This window comes from Salvelinus sp. IW2-2015, linkage group LG11, assembly GCF_002910315.2.
Source record: "Salvelinus sp. IW2-2015 linkage group LG11, ASM291031v2, whole genome shotgun sequence".
In the NCBI taxonomy this organism is placed as follows: domain Eukaryota; kingdom Metazoa; phylum Chordata; class Actinopteri; order Salmoniformes; family Salmonidae; genus Salvelinus; species Salvelinus sp. IW2-2015.
Window position 1 is genome coordinate 49,486,200 of NC_036851.1, and position 5,750 is coordinate 49,491,949.

At 48.5% G+C, this 5,750-nt stretch overlaps 1 pseudogene; it reads left to right on the forward strand.

Moving 5' to 3' along the window:
- Nucleotides 1–4,408: 4,408 nt before the first annotated feature.
- The window catches only part of LOC111970766 (collagen alpha-1(II) chain-like), a 72,477-nt pseudogene continuing 71,135 nt past the window's right edge, over nt 4,409–5,750 (forward strand).

A 5,750-nucleotide genomic window follows, 5' to 3' on the forward strand; every position in this document is an offset into this window, starting at 1 on the left:
GCCTGCGGCTATGGAACCCTGACCTGTTCACCGGACGTGCACCCTGTCCCAGACCTGCTGTTCAAACTCTCCTAGAGACTGCAGGAGTGGTAGAGAATACTGCTTAATGATTGGCAATGAAAAGCCAACTGACATTTTACTCCTGAGGTGCTGATTGCTGCAAACCTCGACAACTACTGTGATTATATGTATTTGACATGGGCCTGGTCATTTATGACATTTGAACATCTGGCCCATGTTCTGTTATAATCTCCAACCCGGCACAAGCCAGAAGAGGTCTGGCCACCCCTGCATAGCCTGGTTCATCTCTAGGTTTCTTCTGGTTTTGGCCTTTCTAAGGGAGTTTTTCCTAGCCGCGGCTTCACACCTGCTTGCTTGCTGTTGGGTTTTTAGGCTGGTTTCCTGTACAGGCACTTCGAGAAATTAGCTGATGTAAGAAAGGCAACTATAAAATACACTTGATTTGTGTAGATATATTTGAGCAAATCTCAAGACATCAGTCCAGGAAGTTAAAGCTTGGTCGGCAAATGGGTCTTCCAAATGGACAAATGACCCCAAGCATACTTCCCAAAGTTGTGAAAATGGCCATCAAAACAACCCGCCCTGACCTCAATCCTCTAGAAATTTGTGGGCAGAACTGAAAAAAGCCGTGTGCGACCAAGGAGGGCCTACAAAACCTGTCCTCGTTATACTAACTCTGTCAGGGGAATTGGGCCAAAATTCAACTCACTGATTGTGGGAAGCTGGCTACCCAAAACAATTTGACCCAAGTTACAATTTAAAGCAATGCTCCAAATACTAAATTGAGTGTATGTAAACACAACCACCCTCTCCCCCCCCTTCTCCCCTTCTGACCGTTGGGAATGTGAATGAAAGAAATAAAAGCTGAATAAATAATTCCTCTCTACTAATTATTTTGACGTTTCAGCATTCTTAAAATAAAGTGGTGATCTAACTGACCTAAGACAGGGAATTTTGACTCGGATTAAATGTCAGGAGTTTGTGAAAATTTTTAGTTTTAAATGTATTTGGCTAAGGTTATGTAACTCGACTTCAACTGTATATCATTGGTTGTAAGGCTCATAGAGATAAGATACATCAACACATTAATAGGCATTTCGCTGCTGACTTCATGAAACAAAATAGATCTCTGCACCTGTTTTTCCGCAAGGAACATTAACCTTTTGTGGGATGGCATACTTTTACAGTAACATGGTTGTCCTCGATGTTTGGGAAGCACTCCAGTTTCCGGACTTTTCATACAGTCATGGCCCATGGTGAAGGTGTGCTTTCTTCCTGGCCCTTTGAAGAGGTTCTTGAACAAATATGCAAAGAGGAAAAGAGATACACCATGAATGATTGGCCTGGGATGCTTCTCCAGGTAGAGACTTCGTGAATCATTGAGGTCCTCTCTGTCCGAGGGAGAGAGTCAATAGAAGAAAGGAACAGAGGAGGCCATTGAAAGTCACATGCCTGAATTTATTGAAGTAGATTCTTATGTAGTGTCAGTGCATAACGCCACCTGACTTCCACACAAACACTAGACACACAGTATTACCCTGAGAGTGACAGTGTGCACCCTGTCAGATTCCCTTCTTTCTCTCTTAGTTTTAGAAAACGCACTTAATTAAAGTTGAAAGTGCGCCAAATTTCAGGAGCTTTCCTGTGCATATTGGTTAAGGTTGTTTACCGCGTTGTAAACAGAAAATGCAAGTTTCACATAACAGCTGCCTGCGTCCAGTAATTAGCTGTGTTTTGACAGCTGGTGTACTGTGTATTAGTCCCAGTATGCTTGTATGACATCTGGTGTACTGTGTATTAGTCCCAGTATTAGCTGTGTTATGACATCTGGTGTACTGTGTATTAGTCCCAGTATTAGCTGTGTTATGACATCTGGTGTACTGTGTATAAGTCCCAGTGTTAGCTGTGTTATGACATCTGGTGTACTGTGTATAAGTCCCAGTATTAGCTGTGTTTATGACACTGTGGTACTTGTGTATTAGTACAATTGTTTGACAACTGGTGTACAGGCGGGCGCAAACATTTTGAGAATGACCACAAATATTAATTTTCAACAAAAGTCGTGGCTATCTCAGTTTGTATGATGGGCAATGCATATACCAAGAATGTTAGAAGAGTGATCAGATGAATTGCAATTAATGCAAAGTCCTTCTTTTGCCAGGCAGAAAAAATAACCTGAATCCCCAAAAACATTTAACACTGCATTTCAGCCTGCCACAAAAAGGACCAGCTGACACATGTCAGTGATTCTCTCGTTAAAACGAGGTGTGAGTATTGACGAGGACAAAGGCTGGAAGATCACTCTGTCATGCTGATTGAGTTCGGAATAACAGATGGAGCTACAAAAAGGAGTTGGTGCTGGAATCCCTTGTTCTTACTCTGTAACCATGTTACCTGCAAGGAAACACGTGCCGTCATCATTGCTTTGCACAAAAAGGGCTTCAACAGGCAAGGATATTGCGCCACGTTAAGATTGGCACCTAAAACCATTTATCCGGATCATCAAGAATTTCCAAGGAGAGCGGTCAATTGTTGTGAAGAAGGTCAGGCGACAAGTGTTAGCGCACGCTCTAGAAGAGGGAAGCAACCTCCCTGCTACACTCCAACTCTCTTCAATCAAACTCTCTGCATTCCTCAGCCTTAATGACTCTCGCTGCCTTATCCTCTCTCTAATAATTTCACTCTAAATGCTCTTAAACAGACACTGGCTTTTTTATATCATCAGGTGGCTATTAGCTGATTAAGAGTCAGCTGCTTCTTGCCCGAGGGGGCGGGGTCAGCTCTGCCAATCATCCATTAGCCATTGAAGTCGACCAATCAGCTGGTTGGGGAGAACTCAGGAGCATCTCTGAAACACACACACCTCAATCACAAAAGCTACAACACAGAAACTGGGGAACGTTAACACCAAGAAAGTCCAAGCAAGCGCCAAGACTGTCTCCTAAAGTTTGGATTCAGCTGCGGGATCGTGGCACCACCAGTACAAAGAGCTTGCTCAGGAATGGCAGCAGGCAGGTGTGAAGTGCATCTGCACGCACAGTGAGGCGAAGACTTTTGGAGAGTGGCCTGGTGTCACGAAAGGGCCAAGCAAAGAAGTTCTCCAGGAAAAACATCAGGGACAGACTGATATTCTGCAAAAGGTACAGGGATTGGACTGCTGAGGACTGGGTAAAGTCATTTTCTCGATGAATCCCCTTTCCGGATTGTTTGGGGCATCGAAAAAAGCTGTCCGGAGAAGACAAGGTGAGCGCTACAATCAGTCCTGTGTCATGCCAACAGTAAGATGCCATCCTGAGACCATTCATGTGTGGGGTTGCTTCTCAACCAAGGGAGTGGGTTCCCTCACAATTTTGCCTAAGAACACAGCCATGAATAAAGAATGGTACCAACACACCCTCCGAGAGCAACTTCTCCCAACCATCCATGAACAGTTTGGTGACGAACAATACATTTTCCAGCATGATGGAGCACCTTGCCATAAGGCAAAAGTGTGATAACTAAGTGGCTCGGGGAACAAAACATGAATATTTTGGGTCCATGGCCAGGAAACTCCCCAGACCTTAATCCCATTGAGAACTTGTGGTCAATCCTCAAGAGGCGGGTGGACAAACAAAAATCCACAAATTCTGAAAAACTCCAAGAATTGATTATGCAAGAATGGGCTGCCATCAGTCAGGATGTGGCCCAGAAGTTAATTGACAGCATGCCAGGGTAGATTGCAGAGGTCTTGAAAAAGAAGGGTTGTCACGACTTCCACCGAAGGTGGCTCCCTTGCCTGTTCGGGCGGTGCTTGGCGGTCGTCGTCGCCGGTCTACTAGCCGCCACCGATCCCTTTTTCCTTTTCTGTTAGTTTAGTCTTATTAGTTGCACCTGTTCCTTTTTGTGTTTTTTGATTTTGGTCTATTTAAGCCTGTTAGGCCCGCTTAGGTTTGTGCGGGATTATTTTGTGTTCTCTGTCGATTGTGGATGTGTTTTTGTTCTCTGGATCGTTTACCCTGTGTTCTGGGTTGGTCAGTGTGTATGCGCCCTGTGTTTGGCGTGACCGTTTTTTCCGGATAATTAAATTATACAAATCATTGAACCCTCTGCACTCTGCGCCTGACTCCTACCTTCCACTCCTAGTAACCCGTGACAGAATCCCACACCTCACCTCCAGCGCCTCTTCCACCAGCACCACCTACCCCTCCTTCAGCGTCCAGATCCGGTGCCCTGCGTCTGGCGCTCCCCAGGGAGTACGATGGGACGGCGGCTGGGTGCCAGGGGTTCCTACTACAACTGGAGCTGTACCTGGCTACCGTTCGTCCGACTCCCTCGGGGGAGGAGAGCGTGAGCGTCCTCGTCTCCTGTCTGACGGGTCGAGCCCTGGAGTGGGCCAACGCAGTGTGGAATGGCCCAGACTCGGCGAGGGATCACTACCCCGAGTTCACCCGCCGTGTTCGACCACCCACCTGAGGGCCGAGTAGCGGGTGACCGGCTGTTCCACCTGCGACAGGAGACGAGGAGCGCGCTGGACTTTGCACTGGAGTTCCGGACTTTAGCCGCAGGGGCGGGGTGGAACGACAGGGCCTTGATGGACCACTATCGTTGTAGCCTCCGTGAGGACGTCCGCAGGGAGCTAGCGTGTCGGGACACCACCCTCTCCCTCGATGAACTGATTGACATGTCCATTCGACTGGAGAACCTGCTGGCTGCTCGCGGGCGTCCAGAACGGGCCCTGTCGATTCCACCTCCAGGCCCTCCTGCTCCAATCCCCATGGAGTTAGGGGGGGCCGCATCGAGGGGGACCGGAGGAGGAGTTTCCTCCTGCACTGGGTGTGGTCGGAGAGGACATACTGCCGATCGGTGCTGGCGGAGCTCGTCTGGGAGTCGGGATGGCAGGCAGAGCACTCCTCGTTCACCCCAGGTGAGTCAGCACCAGACTCACCCAGAGCTTCCTGTCGGCCATATGTTTTTGCTAATTTCTTTTTCTGTGTTTTCTCCCTCTCTACAGCATAAGGCCCTAGTCGATTCAGGCGCAGCTGGGAACTTCATGGATCGTGGGCTCGCATTAAGGCTAGGGATTCCCCTGGTGTCGTTAGACCAACCTTTTCCCGTGCACGCCTTAGATAGCCGACCATTAGGGTCAGGGCTGGTCAGGGAGGCCACGGTTCCACTGGACATGGTAATGCAGGGGAATCATAAGGAGCGGATTAGTCTCTTCCTTATTGATTCGCCTGCGTTTCCAGTGGTGCTGGGAATTCCCTGGCTGGCTCATCACATTCCGGTGATTTCATGGAGACAGGGGGCTCTTCGAGGGTGGTCAGAGGAGTGTTCAGGCAGGTGCATAGGAGTTTTCATCAGTGCGACAACGGTGGAGAGTCCAGACCAGGTTTCCACTGTGCGCATTCCCTCTGAATATGCCGATTTGGCTATCGCCTTCTGTAAAAGGAAGGCGACCCAATTACCACCCCATCGACGAGGCGACTGCGCGATAAACCTCCTGGAGAACGCTGCGCTGCCAAGGAGTCACGTGTACCCGTTGTCCCAGGAGGAGACAGTGGCTATGGAGACATACGTCACTGAATCTCTGGGACAGGGGTACATTCGGCCCTCCACGTCCCCGTCTCCTCAAGCTTCTTTTTTGTGAAGAAYAAGGAGGGAGGTCTGCGTCCGTGCATTGACTATAGAGGTCTAAATTCAATCACAGGGGGGTTTAGTTACCCGCTACCTCTCATTGCCACGGCGGTGGA